The sequence below is a fragment of the Canis lupus genome, chromosome 37 (genome assembly GCF_048164855.1).
Source record: "Canis lupus baileyi chromosome 37, mCanLup2.hap1, whole genome shotgun sequence".
Lineage (NCBI taxonomy): Eukaryota > Metazoa > Chordata > Mammalia > Carnivora > Canidae > Canis > Canis lupus.
In genome coordinates this window covers 4,816,374-4,832,156 of record NC_132874.1, presented here as the reverse complement: position 1 = coordinate 4,832,156, position 15,783 = coordinate 4,816,374, and the positions used below count along the sequence as shown (strand labels likewise).

Sequence of the window (15,783 nt, the reverse complement as noted above, 5' to 3'; positions counted from 1 at the left end):
GAAAGATGGAAACCAAGTCTTCTCTCTTTCAAAAAAGACTACTTCTTAAAAAGCACATAAATTTTCACATTCATCCATTTCTATATAAATAATAGCAAGCACTCAGATGGTTCTTACTTTATGCCCAGTATTGTTTTACTGTCAAATAGACTAAATCATTTAATCTTCCACCAGCAATATGAGGTAGTTACTATCAGAAACCCCCTTTTCACAGACAATGAAACTGAGACACAGGGAAATTAAGGACAAGCTAAAGTCAAGTCACACAGCTGGAAAGTAATGGTTTGAATTTGAATCCAGACAATCTGGCTCCAGAGACCATATTCTTTTCTCTTTTTTTAAAGATTTATTTATTCATTTAAGAGAGAGAGAGAGAGAGAAAGTGTGAGCTTGAGTGCAGTGGGGAGAAGCAGAGGAGGAAAAAGAATATTTCAAGCAGACTCCACGCTGAGCATGGAGCCCTCGTGGGGCTCAATCCCACCGTGCCCAAGATCATGACTGGACTTGAAACCAAGAGTTAGTTGCTCAACGGACTATGCCACCCAAGTGCCCCCAGAAACCAAATTCTTCACCTGTATGCTATGATGCCTCACAAGGTATGTGCCATGTATAAAGAAAAGAAATAAAAAATAATTCTTAAAGATGCACACACAAAGTGGAAATTAAAATAATATTGCTTTTAATATGTAAATGATGAATCACTTAATTCTACTTCTGAAACTAATATTACACTATATGTAAACTAAAATTTAGATAAAAACTTGAAAAAAATAAAAAAAATAATTATATTGTTTCTAAGCTGCATTTCCCTAAACCTGACTGATCTTTTCCTTCATTTAGAACTGATTGCATTTTTTTAAGTTTTAGCTTTAAGTATATTTTACATGAGCTAATATTACTTTTTAGCTAATGTCTGGTGTTCTGAAGCATTAACTCCTCCTGGGTTGTATCAGTTAAACCCACAATGATCTTGGTCACCACAGTCATCAAAATACCTCAGTATCAAGGGTCTCATTTCAATAGGAGAGTGTAACTACTTGTTGCAGGTGCTTTTCCCATACAATCGATCCTCTTCTTCAGCGGAAGGTAGATTATCCAAAAGTTCTCTGGGCCAGAATGAAAGAAACCCACTGTGATTAGTGCGAGGAGTTTACAGTATGTTGCTCTCTATTTCATGAAAAGGGACCAAAGTGAAGGCAATAGCACTCCCCAAAATGGAAATTAGAACAAAATCTACATAAATGACCACCTGGAGAATGACTTGCTATAAGGGGTAAGCTTGCAGCGTGAGACCCGGATTCAAACCCAACTCCGGGTGGATCTAAGTTCTTCCCAGGGAGAAACTATATACCAAGAGGCAGTCTTCGAGTCCTCATTCAATCAGGTAACCTTCAGAGCTTTGACTTGATTTCTCCTGAACTCACATACCCAGTAGTTTCTTCTCAACCAGAGGAAATTACTGATCTGGCTCACTTGAGAGACCTGTCATCCACTTTAAATTCACTCCCTGATATTCTGGTTTCCAAATCCACTTTGGTGAGTTCCTTTGGCCTGAATTTGTGCTCCAAAGTCTAATCACCTCTCAGGGAGCTGCTCAGTGGAGATTCTGGGCTCATGGAGAGGAAGCTTCCCTCCTATGTCACCTCCCAGGCCTTGTCGCCATGCATCCAGGCTCCCTCCTACAATTTGACATCTATGAGCTGCAATGCCTCTCAGCCAAGAGCCTCTGACCACAGAACTGTCTGTCTGTAAAGATACATCTTGATCTTGACATGCATCAAAATGCATATTCAGGCTTTAGAAGCATGTGCCTGAGGTGATTCTAAATGATGGAATGGAAGAGGGACAAAATGAAAGATTCTTTCATTCTCAAATAGATTGGGCATGCATGTGAATGCCCAGAGGAGGCCTCTGATTGACAGAGAAGCTATATATTGGGACAGAGGTTAGAGGTAGACAGAGAAGTTTCAGAATTGTCAATGTAGTCATTGTCACTAACGCATTCAGCCAAAAGAGGCCACAAAGAGATGTGGGGAGAAGGAAGGAAGCCAAGGGGTCAAGGACAGACTCTTCTGAATGGAGAAGAAAGACTCGGGAAGAGGAAGAGAGATGAATAGAAAGAAGTAGCATCTGCAGTGAATGCCTTTGCTAAATACGAATGAGCGGATTAGCAGGGTAGCTGGAAGAATGGGTGGGTTGACATCAGGAGAAAATCAATGGCTCTTAATTAATACCACCCCAAAGAGTAAGGATGATGGGGGCAGAGAAATGGATGATTTACACCAAAGAAGGGGTCAATCCTGGTAAGAATAAATTATACCCTTTATAGATGGCCAGGCACACTGTGGCTTTTGTCTTATTTTGTTTTGTTTTTTTTTTTTATTTTAATTTCTAACTATTGAGTTTATGAGTAGAGGAGCATATGAGCACAGAACAGGAGCCATTCACATCAAAACAACAGTCTGCCTTCGTAAATAAAGTAAGCTGCCATTACTAAAATAGGGAACAATGGCTAGGTGACCCTGACGCCCAAGAACCAAAGGTCAACTCACTGAAAGGCTCTTCACATCATACATGCTTACTATAGCCTGGCCCCGTTCCATCTGTCATGACTTCATTCTGCACTCCAGGTTTTCTCCTGCCACGGGAAATAACAAATCTGAAAATCTCATTTTAGAAATCCATGGGAAAAAAAACATATTAAAAATATAAATTTAAAGAAGAGAAAGGTTTAACTGACTTAAGAAGAAGATGCTCATAGGTGTTTAAATATACCCTTCACATATGCAATGGGAAGAACATTTATTAGCTCTTTATAAAAAAAAGCACAGTAGTGAGTGATATAAGAAATAGAAAAGGAAAAAGAAGTTTGAACACAAAGCCATTCGTTAGGCTCACAATTTAGGCCCTCTGAGAACATTGTGGAAATGGGTTGCTGAGGTCCTGTCTGACCAGTACCGGACAGAACAGAGCAGGGCGAAAAAAATATGAGTTGGCCTCCAAAATATCTGCTATTTTCCCCTTCTGATCATCAAACAAGGAAAAAGAAATGTTGAATATTGAACTCCCTAGAAAAGACACTCTAAGATAGAAAAGACACAATCTCGGTGTGTTTAGCCAGCTTTCAGTTGTCAGTTTTGATGCAAAGTGCTGAAGACATTTAGAAAGGCTAATATTTAAAATCACAGAGCTACCAAAAAACTGACTTAACAGAATTGTCCTAGCTCTTCAAGCTTAGAAACAAACTATTTAGATATGAAAATGAAAATCAGGATTAAATTGACTCAAATGGTAATTGATGACAAGGGAAATAAATGGTATTTATTTGGTGCCTTGTTAATGTATTATTTTATAGCTCTTCATTAGCAGGGAGCTAATCAGTCTTTTCTTCACTGCGGTAAGCAATCCAGAGAAGTGTTCTAATATTTCTATTAGCCTTTGGCAGCATAGTGTTGAGCAAAATCAAAAACAAAATTGATGTGTAGAAATGGGTTGTGAGATTTTTTTTTCAAAATTTTTACGGTTTGGATTTTGTTAATTTCTTTTTATCTCTATTCCCCCGGTTATTTGCTTCTTAGTTAATTCCCCACTTTGCTGAAGCCCCTGCTACCAATACTACCTCGTGATGGTTTCCAAACTTTAGGTACAGATTTTCAGGAAGAAGTAACAAGAACTATATGAAAGGATCTCTATTTCAAGAGTTATACACTAGCACTCAACCAATAGAAATTATTATTAGAAATATTTACTGGGTACCCCTGTGTCGCTCAGTGGTTTAGTGCTGGCCTTTGGCCCAGGGCATGATCCTGGAGTCCCGGGATCGAGTCCCACATCAGGCTCCCTGCTTCTCCCTCTGCCTGTGTCTGTGCCTCTCTCTCTCTCTCTCTCTCTCTCTCTGTGTGTGTGTGTGTGTCTCATGAATAAATAAATAAAATCTTTTTTAAAAAGAAATATTTACTGAAAAAAAGCCTGTAAAAAAAACAACAACTGTGTCTTTACCCATCCAGAGCAAACGATTATTATAGGAAAACCACAGTATAAATCACAAGATAAAAAGAGCAACCAGAATAAATGAATCATTAGTGACCTATGAAGATTCAGTATTTGTTTTAGGTTGGCTTCCTCAGACTTGAAAATAGGATGATGGGTCAGGGACTGTACATGTGGCCCTAGCTGAGGGGGGGTGCCCACAAGATCCTGGGGCATGACAGGGAGTATGTGTTACCTGCTGGTACAGCTTACCTATCCCCCTTTGTTTACTTATGCCCAGTCTTGAATTAGAGATATCAGTGTGAGGAGAGCTTAACATCTCCCATGTGAAGACAGATTGCTGCTGGGCCCATTTAATCTTATGATTTGGTAGATCTAGAGGTCCACATTGTGATTTTCCTAAATGGGCTTTTTGGAAACTCTACGTGTTTGGATATAAACTCCACATGTTTTTCTATTCTTCCCAGCAAAGATATCTCTAATGCAATGAGGTTTCCTGGGTTCTATTGCCCACACGGAAGGCTCTCTATACCACAGCTTGGGCCTGATACAGAACCTTATCCTACTCAAGGGTCCACACAAGTTGGGAACCTTCTGTGCCATTTGGTAAATTGGTTGGAGAAGTCACCTAAAGTTGAAAGGTCTTGAAGAGGCCTATCAAGCATTACCTTTCCTTCCTGGTGGTAACAGGTGTAATACACAGCTAATAAATATACTTATATCTGGCCAGCTGCAAATGGGCCAACTGTTTGAATGGTGGTAGTTGACTGTGATCTTCCAAGATCTTTTGGATTTTTGTAAAGACCAGAGTAGAGTATTAAATGTGAATGTAAGGGAAGCAACAACCTTCCAATCCCTTAGGTCAGTAAGTGTGGCAAAACTCTGTCAATGTGCAATGCAGTTTTATATTTACTACCTTGACTTGGGTAGGCATGAAAGGATGGTTTTAGAACTTCAGCTTGGCTTCCCCACTGTGGCAGCTCTAACCCCATAGACCAAGAAATCAACATGATGGTTCCCAAATATGAACATGCCTATTATAAATTTGGGTGCTGGGAACATAAACATGGGACAATGAACTTCCTGTGACCTGAACCGGAACTGGAACCAAGGACTCCACTCATTATCTAACCCCACTCAAAGTCTGCCATTTCTCAAAATGTTGAGGTATTTTCCTTTCCTCAGTGTATGGTTACTTGAGGATATGGCCACAGGTACCCTTAGGGGAAGATCTGGAGCAACCAGTGCTATATTTACAAACTGAGATTTTTATGGGGCTCTCTCCTCCTGGGAATCTTGTCTCTGCTTCAGTCTATGAACTCTGGGTTTAGAAGCTGGCTAAGTTACAGAAGGCAAGGGAGCTTGGCTTCTTACCAGATGGTTGCCCTCCATCTCCTGACCACCCTTTTAAAATTTCTTCTGTGTCTGCTGAACAATACTCAGGCTGGCTGACCATCTATTTTGCCCTCAGAAAGCCTATGTTCAACCAACATCTCTGTAGTTTTCTGCAGGTCAATTTCCCATGGCTGTCATTCCAACCTCATTGCTCTTTATGATAATTGTGCCCGCCTCACTTATAACAGTTAAATGTTGCCACCTGGGTTCTCACTGCAGGACCTTCCCATCTCCATTGCTATCAGGGAACCTTAGTTTTTGAACAATACCTCCTATTATATCAGCCCCTTGGACAGCCACCATTGGGCTTCTCAATGATGTTGATGCTTCTCTCAAGAAGCTCATTGCCTGTTGCTGTGGAAATGGAGTATATCATGGAGAATTCCATGGAACATAGTCAGCCAATGGGATTTCTGGTCTATATTGTGGTATGCACATTCTGGAATGCCTTCTACTGAGTGGCCTTTTGATTTTTTCTATTCCCTGCCATTGCAGTTCTGTACTTTCATTTTACTTCCTTAGGCCATCACTTTCCTAAAATGTCCCAAAGCCATTCTGGCAGCATGTTAGCACTGCCTCTGGGACTCCTATCTCAAGGGATAGTGCTCACTTTGACCAAGTATTCTCATATTAGAATCCCATATACTTTTTCCTAGCTCATATTGGTATGTGCTGCTTCCATCTTATAGTTCCTTCAGAGTATAGAACACAGCAGGTCAGCATTTCGTCAGACAGATAATGTTTCACTTAACCCTAGTTAATGGTCTGTTGTCCAGGAAGAGCTGTGTGGGCATATCCTGAGTGGGGCACACTTTGTCTTGAAGAGGAGATCTTTGCAATGTCGTAAAGCAAAGAAGGAGAGGGACTAGTCTTGAGTGAGAAGGAATGGACCACTTTTGCCAGCCCAGAGGATTCAGAAGGATCTAAAGATTCAGGAGTTTGAGTGCATTGACCCATATATCCTATCCCCAGTCTCCCTCAGATTGCTCTTCCTTCCATCAGGGCCCTCACCTTAGCACAGAAGTCTTTTTGGGACTTAGAATTCAACTTTCTCTAGGACACACTTTTACAACTGCATTCTAGATTTCCCTTCCTCTTTCTTCATAAGATGATAATTTTTTTTATATTTGCAAGGAAGTACTCTAGCTATTACTTTTTTGCTTTATTTCTTTTCTCATAGAAGTCAATTTTAGGGAGTGTCATACACACACACAGACATATACACACACACGTCAGTGTGTATCACTCTTTGCTTTAAACTAACTAATCTCCCTCATCTTTGCTTCTCCACTGCATTGCTAGCCACCCATCACAGCCATCTGATCTTATAATTTCTATTTTTCTGGAACCTCTCAAATGCCTGGGGTACTTTACATGTTCATACATCCCTTCCACTGCTACCTCATTCCAGTTCCCCAGTTCCCCATGGGTGGAAATTCTTGTAATATGACACTACTTTCCAGGAGTTATCAGTATTTTGTTGACCTAGAGCAATGCAGTCCCTGGTGTAGGGGGGCTGGCAAATGATCCAGCTCCAAGATGTCTTTTAGAGTCTGTTTCTTAGGACCACCCCTAGCACTAAGTGCCTTACATTGGTTTCTTGAGAAACAAACACTAAAATGGAGATTTACGTTTAGATGGCTTACTAGGGTATGCTCTCAGAAACACTTGTAACAAAAAGAGTGAAGCTGGATTGCCCAGGGAGAGGAGTTGCACTTAGGTGTACTTATAACAGAGGCCTCAGGTGATCTCACAGGAAGCTCTGAAGTGGGGATGGTCCCACAGAGATGTTCCTAATAGAGACAAGGGGGCCCAGAATTATAGTCCTAAATTGACCAGTTATTGAATGTGGCCTGTGTCCTGAGTGAGGGTATAATATTAGGCAAAACTGCTTATTTTGGCTGAGGGAAATTCTTGGGGGTAGGAGTCAGCTATGAACTGTCAACAGGCACCATTCTTCAGCCACTGGGGAAATGATTACCTCATATCTCAAAAGTGGATCTTGGTAGCACAGCAGAGTATCCACTATGATATCAAAGCAACAGGAAACATCTAGCAATAAAGAAAACTGATGTAGGGAAAAACATTAGGGTTCAAAGCCCATGACCAAAAAAGAATTCTTGAGACATCTTTGGTGCAAAAAGGTGATTTTATTAAAGCACAAGGATAGGACCCATGGGTAGAAAGAGCTGCACTGGAATCATGAGGAGTGACGCACTATATACTTTCAAATTGGGAGGGAGTTAGTAAGAGCGTAAGCCTATAAGGAATCTGGAAGCAAGGTTACCAGGACCTTGAGGGTGCTAGCTTTTGTTGGGAAAAGGTCATTTATTACCGTCTAATAAAACCTTAGTCATGAGACCCTTCAGGTGTATATCAATAGGCCATATGCTTGGGGGATGATTGCCAACACGTATCTTGCGGGGTAGAGATAAAAAAAGGAATTTTTATACATTAAAGTAGGCTTATAGGATCCTGGGGATTGGGCTAAGATTGCCTGTTGCCCTTAGAATATTATTAATATCGAGGCAGTTGAGTCCCTGGAGGAATGTCACTCTGCCTGTTTCAAGGACTTGTCAATGGTCTGTAGGTAGTAAGAAAATTTAATAATATTTCTTCTGCCTTTGTTTCCCACATCAAAAACCAGGTAATCTGCTCTGTGCCTCAGATGGCTGTAGCCCAAAATAACTTTCACACGCAAATCCTGGATGACATCCCTCTTAGCCAATCAATCAGGCAGAGCTGCCTTGACCTTCACCTTCTCAAAGAAGAAAAGTTGCCAATAACTTGCCAGAGCAGGGCGTATTTTCTTCTGTAGCAAAGTTCTTCCATAGTAATTGGAGTCAGAATGGGGTAAATTACCTCCCAACAATGTTCCTGAACATGTCTTTATACACTATGAGTAACTACCTGGTAGACTGCAGTCCCACTTAATTAACATCCATGCTTCCTCTGATCTGGGAGACAGAATGAATTCCAGGGGATTCTAGTAGACTTGTTAGACTTTAGCAAAGCCAAATGCTCCACATAATTAAATGTAGATTGGGAAGAATTCTGCCTGAAAATCAGAGCGAAACAGCATAACATATGGCCCGGGTGTCAAATTTAAAAGGATATTTGTAGAAAGAAGTGTGCCTATCTGGAGGCAATTGGCCATAAAGCTCATGAAAAGGAAATCTTGGAAGAGTTTCAAGGTTAAAACTCAGTGCTACAAAGATGACCCAGAGTATTAATGGTGGAATTTCCTTCTTCCTCTTCCATCACCTTTTATTCTTTGCAAATCTAAGTAAGCTTCATATGTCTGTTCTGTGAGTTTGAATTTTGGAATTTGGAATGAGTACTCCATAATGAAAGGGGAAGAGGAGCCAAGTTTTCGACTCAAGGTTGAGTATGTGCTTATTTGCAATGCAAAATAACTGATAATGGAAGACAGAGAAATGACGAGAAAAACAAAAGTATTCCGTTTAGATTTAATACAGGTATTTTTCACTCATACAAAAGTGTGCTTATCATGCTTCTTTGATTAAAACACACACAAACAAAACAAAAACTGTCAAGACTTCAAGAGAAAACTATACAGTACAAATGGGGTTTTCTTAGTCATTGCAAGTTAACCCTCTTGCACAATGTGAGGGGGCTTCTGTCTTCCCACTCACTCCAAAGCCTCTGAATCCCCTATTTCCATACTCCCTCTCAGAAGGTGGACTCAATTCTACATAGCACTTCTAAAGTAAAAATTGAGGCTACCAACTGGAATTTCTTCACCTTCGTGTAGTTAAACCTTTTTCCCACCTGCTTAATAAAGGGGAGTTCTTCCAACTACATAAGGCCAATTTTGCAGCCTGTGGTCCGCATCTCATCCTCTACAAAATCCTCAGATGCTTTGTGCTGGTGATTAAGCCCTTTCTTCCTGTGCTCTTGTTTTTTCTTTCTCTCCACCTGCTTCTATATTTTCATTTCACAAGACTCTGTAGCTCGCCTGCATATTGTCCACCACTGGGAGGCTCTTGCATTTCAATGCTGTTGAATACTCTTTGAATTTACAGTAGGTTTTATTTTTCCCTGTTGACTAATCCCCACCTCTTTGACTTCTGCGCTAATTAAGCATCCTTGACCTTTCCCTTTTCCTCTGGCCACTCCTCACTACCCAACCTTTAGTGTTGGCATTCCTCCAGATCTGACCCTGGTCCCTTCCCCATTTGACTTTTCAGTAACCCCTTAAATGAGCTCATTGTCTCAGATAGCTACTGTGGCACAAAACATAATGAAATATCCATGACCTACATCTCCCCAATACCTCTGTGGCTCAGTTAGTCTCCAGCCAATTTGGGCTGAACTTGACTTGGTTTGTCTTCAGGCTGCAGGTTAGGCCCAGATCTGCTCATGTCTTCTGTACTTCCCAGATCAGGAGCTCACCAAGGCTGGTGAACGGCTAGAACACGATATAGACAGCCCAGTTCCATAAGCACATTTCAAGCCACTGACTATATCATATTTGTTAACATGCTGTTGGCCAAAGCAAGTCACATGGCAAGCTCTAGGCCTGGAGAAAGGGAAGTAAATGTCTTTCATGGTAGCAGACAGGGGAGGAAGTAGGTGTTTTGTGAACAGTGATCTAATCTTCTATATTAGTCATATATTTATGGCTGGTGACTCTCAATATTTATATCATCAGCTCAGAATTTCCTAACTCTTGAGCTATACATACAGCTGTCTACTTGACATCTTCAGTTAGTTTTTCAGCTACTTCGACATTAACATATTCAAAATTCATCATCTTCCTTGTCAGATTTCATCTTCCTTCATGATTCTCTACCTCAATGAATAGCACCATCATTCACCAAATTGTATGATTCAGTCAACAGTCAACTAGGAGTATCTTTAACACCTTCTTTTCCTTAACTACTCCCAAGAAAATATAGTTAGTCAACAACTTACATCCATTTTAACCCTAAAATATCTTTTTTAAAATCTCCAGACACACATGGAAACTACCAACACCTTTTGTCTGCATTATAACAATAACTTCCTGACTATTTAACCCCACATGAACTTTGTCCCATTAAAATCAAATCAATAATTTACCCTTATATTTTTCTTTCTTTCTTTCTTTCTTTTCTTTCTTTCTTTCTTTCTTTCTTTCTTTCTTTCTTTCGAGAGAACACAAACATGTGAATGGGGGGTGGCGTGCAGAAGGAGAGGGAGAGAGAGAATCTTAAGCAGACTCCCTGTCCAGCACAGAGCCCAATGCAGGACTCAGTCTCAGAACCTTGATATCATGGCCTGAGCCAAAACCAAGAATCAAGTGCTTAACCCACTGAGTCATCAAGATAGTCCTACCCTGATATTTTTTCAAATGGGAATATTTTCCCTGCTCCTGCTCACTGACCACACACACACACACACACACACATACACACACAAATCCCTTCAATAACTTCAACAGTCTTTTCTTGTGCCTCTTTGTATTATTTTGTGTTCCAGTCACACTAATCTTTCTTCTGTTCCTCAAAAATTTCATGTTTCTTAGTTTTTTACACATTTAGAGTCTGGAACTCCTGGGTGTTTTTTTCTATGCTATCTCCAGAAAATTAAAAAATAACTAACTAACTAACTAAATAAATAAATAAATAAATATGTTTCCTTAGAACTTACAGGTTAAAATCAACATTATAAGCATAAGTATTTATGTCCATGATATTCTTAGAAGATGCAGTATTGCATAAGTTAAATGAAAGAGTAAATCACTAAGAGAATCAAAAGACAAACCATACACTGGGAGAAAAATATTTGTAAAACACTTAATAAAGGCCTGGTATCTATAATATAGAAAGAAGTCTTCAAACCCGACAGTAAGAAAATGAACAATCTAATTTAAAAATGGGCAAAATATCTGAACAGACACCTCACCAAGAGAGATGTATTATAGAAAATAAGCATATAAAAAGATGCTGTACATCATATGTCCTCAAGGGATTGCAAATTAAAACAAGCAATGAGATACTGCTACATACCCATTGGCCAAAATCGAAAACACTGACACCGCAAACACAGACAAAGATGAGTTATGATAAGAACTCCCCCATTTCATCGCTGTTAAAAATGCAAATGGCACAGCCACTTTGGAAGACAGTTTGGCAATTTTTTATGAAACTAGATGTTTTTTTTAATCACATAATCCAGCAATTTTGCTAGTTGGTATTTACTCAAATAAGTTGAAAACTTATGTCCACACAAAAACCTGCACACAAAAGTTTAGTGTGGATTTACTCATGATTGCCAAAAGTTGGAAAACTTCAATCAGTGAATGGATAAGCAAATTGTGGTACATCTGTGAAATGGAATATTATACAGTGATACAAACAAATAAGCAATCAAGCCACAGAAAGAAATGGAGGAAACATAAATACATATCTCTATGTGAAAGAAGCCAATCTAGAAAAGCTTTGTACTGTATGATTACAATTATATAACATCTTAACAAAGATAAAGCCATGCAGACAGTAAAAAAAAAAAACAGTGGTCACTGGGGTTCTCAGGAATAGGAAGAGGAATAAAGCATAGGAGAGGTGAAGGGGGATTTTAGGGTGGTGAAATTATTCTGTATGATATTGTAATTGTAGATATTTGCCATTATACATTTGTCAAAAACCTACAAAATGTACAGCACTGAATAAACCGTTGTGTAAATTATGAACTTTAGTTAACAACAACTTATCAGTATTTACTCATCAGTTGCAATAAATGTACCATCTAGATATTAATTATAAGAGAAAGCATGGGTTGGGGTGGTAGTGAGAAGGTATACAGGACTTTCCATTCCTGGCTCAGTTTTTCTATAAACCTAAAATTTCTAAAAAAGTTTCCTATTAAAAAAGATGCAGGAAACACTCATATTTTTAGTCTGTTGTTAACATAGGATAAAACAAAGAAATTCTTTACCCCTTAGCACCAAGATCATTGTACGCCAAGTGGGCCTTGGGGCCCCTGGGTGGTTCAGTAGGTTAAGTGTCTGACTCTTGATTTCAGTATAGGTCTTGATTTCAGGGTAGTGAAATCAAGCCCCATATTGGGCTCTGCACTGGGCATGGAACCTGCTTGGGATTCTCTCTCTCCCTACTCCTGTGCCCCTCCCTTCCCCCAATCATAGGTGATCGTGTTCTCTCTCTCTCTCTCTCTCTCTCTCTCTCTCAAAAACAAAACAAAACAAAAACAGAAACAAACAGAAATAACCAAAAAACAAAACAAACAGAAAAAATCCCCCCAAAACAAAAACAAGTGAAATAAATACGGGCCTCATAAATTAGTAGCATATTGAGCCAGGATCATGAATGATAGATGTGGAAGTAGTCTATAGAGAACAAGTAAAATTTAAAAATTGGTTAAAAATAAGTGTGATATAATCCTTATTCTCTACTCTTGGTAAATAAATTAATGACAGGATACTGAAAATATTATCATTGATTTACTTCCCAGATGATTGTTTAGTGTCCTAGTAGCAGTCCTTAACCAATATTTTCTTGCTCCCATTGAATTCTTTCATAAGACGGTGAACAGATGCTTCCCAGCTGTTGCCCTATATCAGGAAGCAGCTTTAAAACTCTGTCTCCCAATGAAATAAATACAAACTGTAGGCTATAGAAGTTCCAGTTCTCACATCGGTGGTATGTACTGGGAATGCTATAATGGCTACCACCTGATACATGCAGAGGGAAAGCAAGTACGAAAAATGTTCCATGCACCTCATGCCTTGCTGAAAAATGATAGCTTTCCCCCAAGACATATGGAAACAACTGCTTTCCTGAATGTGTAATGTCTCAGGGTACAGATGAAGCCAGTCGGCTTGACAGGTAACAGCAAGAAGAGAAATATATGAACATTTCTCTTTGGGCCAAGAAGCAATAATGTGTCTTACTAGAGTTACTGCCTCTATTAAAACTAGATACAGGATATTAATTGTATTACTACAGGAGATAGAAACAAGGACTGGGAGCACAGCTCCAAAACAACATGGAAACTATCACTTCCCAGTTCAGCCTTCCCTAATTAAGTCCCAATGGGGTCTCCTGTTCGTTGCAGTAATGTGCGCTTCTCAGGATAAATGATATTTAAACACACAGAAAAAAAAAAATCCCTGCATCCAAATTGGTCACCAATTCAAATTCATACTAGATGGCAGTGGCTTCAAGTCATTAGACGCGCCTCCATTGTCTGTTTGTTTACCAGTGAGCACTTGTGAGTTAGTGGGTTCTCTGCCTTCTCAGAACAGCCACCAGCTGTATTTTAAGACCCAAGTCATCAAAGGCCAAGCCAGACCCCAAAAAGGGCAGAACACCAGCAATATGGAGCCACATGGAATATTCAGTCTAGAAGCACACAGTACAGAGTCAGAGTGGTTGCTGTCTGCTTGCCATTTTTGTCATTTTCAGTTTAGCTGTTTTGAGGTGGCAAGGGAGAGGTTGGAGGGGCGGTCTCTTTTCCTTGAAACCTTCAAACCAGATCTGATACCTTTCTCATGAGGACTCCAACAATACTGAGAGTATGCACCTGCACCCTGTGTTGGCTCCCCCACATGGCTGTACCTCTCCACCCAGCGGTGTCTACCTACCTCTACTTACCTGCATCCTGCAAGTTTACTTTCCTCTCCTTGCTTCCAGCATGAGTCTAGTCTTCACCCCAGCACTCAAACACTTTTTAGTACTCGTGTCTCTTTCCCTGGACGTTCTCTGAACTTAACACATTTCCAAAGACATAATATAACAAACAAAACCATGTCTCTGATTGAAACCCACAAAAACTGATTAAACATATCATGATGGGCACTTATTTGCCCCTCTCCCCCCTTTTTGTAAATATTGAGTTCCTAGAGGTAGAAACTACATTTTTTCCCAAATGAAAAATCTATGAATAAATATATAGATACAGAATTAAAGTTAACTAAGTAAGTTATAAAGAAAGGTTGCCAGTTCTGGCACAAAACAGTCTATGAGAATGGACCTGATAACTGTGATGTACGATTGAGACCATGTCTGACTTGAACAAGAGGTGAATTGCTGATCTTGAAGGGAAAGCCATGTACTCCATTCACCTGGCCGTTTTCATTCCCCAGAGCCTTGCATACTTCCCTGCTGCACTATTAATAAAACAAGTGGGTCCTGTGAGAACATCTATTTTACTAAGCTATTATTCCATAAGGGGGTGTCCTAGGTTAATAAAGCCTCATTAACAATTGCTCATAGAACCCCTCCAGCTTTTCCAAGAATTCATTTTACAATAATGGAAAGAACATCAAGACTTCCCCCCTCCAAATCCAATTTCAGATGCCCTACAGCAAAGAATTGGAAGTTGGAAACACAAAAAGGTATACGCTATCTTTTCAATGTCAAAAGCACGATCATTCTGGGGGTCACTGTTAGTTACTGCACAACCAGTGTGTATTAATGTGCTGCCATTTTTAACATGCATAGTATTTTATTCTTTGTCCCATGGAACACACAGCCCTACGACACACAATTGATGGAGAAAATCCACTCTGTTGGCCCTGGGTGTTCTAAATTTTCCAAAAAGGAACAAGACATGTTTCTTGAAGCCTTCTAATACAGGCACACTACAGTTGTTGTGCCACATTCTATTGTCGCCATTTATTTAATGCTGGTACCATATTAGTTACAGTGAATAAGATGCATATTTGCTTGGTGCAAGTTTGAAATGTTCATTCAAAAGGGCTGATGATTATTAACACACGTTATCTCAATAATTAAGAGTTACCCAGGTCATTAAGAACTCATTAATCTGCAAGCATTTTTTTTACCCCCAGGATCAGGTGAGAAGGTAGAAGAGGGAAAAGTTATGCTTTGTTTTTCCATTGGAAATAAAATAAGAGCCATACAGTAATGGGACTGGAACGTGGATCTCTGTTTCATTCAGTTTATATTTCAACTGCAGAACCACTTAATGTTTTCAAGGATGTTCTTTCATTTTGTTTAAAAAGATGTATCTCCTAATGATGGTCCAGATATCAATGTTTCTGTTAAATATGCATAGGAGTTAGCAAAAGTCAGTAATCTTTCCACCTTCGTTTCAACTGTACTTGAGTAATAAAAACACTCTGTAATCCCGTCCACTCCTGCTATTGGCCCAATGCCCTTCAGCCTTGTGCGCCCTTTTGCATCCTCTCATTTTATAGAATGTCTTTCTCTCCACCACTTGCTTTTTTCCCTCTGTATCCAACTTCTCCTCCAAGATACAAGGCCATTATTTTACTTTAAAGAATAAAATCTTCTTTTCTGGAGTGTTGCACAACTGGAAGTCAAAGATTTCTGAGCATCAAGAACAAAGACTTTCATTTTGTAAAATCCTTCATTCTGAGTGATCCTCTTTCTTACTGAGTTGAGAATG

General features: G+C 39.6%; 1 long non-coding RNA gene across 8 annotated transcripts in view; it reads right to left on the bottom strand.

Moving 5' to 3' along the window:
• The window catches only part of LOC140626009 (uncharacterized), a 157,126-nt gene extending 151,373 nt beyond the window's left edge, over positions 1–5,753 (bottom strand). For all 8 annotated transcript variants that reach the window (XR_012025247.1, XR_012025249.1, XR_012025250.1 and 5 more), the window contains exons 1-2: positions 5,655–5,753; positions 996–1,106 (exon numbers count right to left, since the gene is read on the bottom strand). This is a non-coding gene — a long non-coding RNA (uncharacterized lncRNA). The remainder of the gene's footprint in view (positions 1–995; positions 1,107–5,654) is intronic.
• Between the last annotated feature and the right edge of the window lie 10,030 nt (positions 5,754–15,783).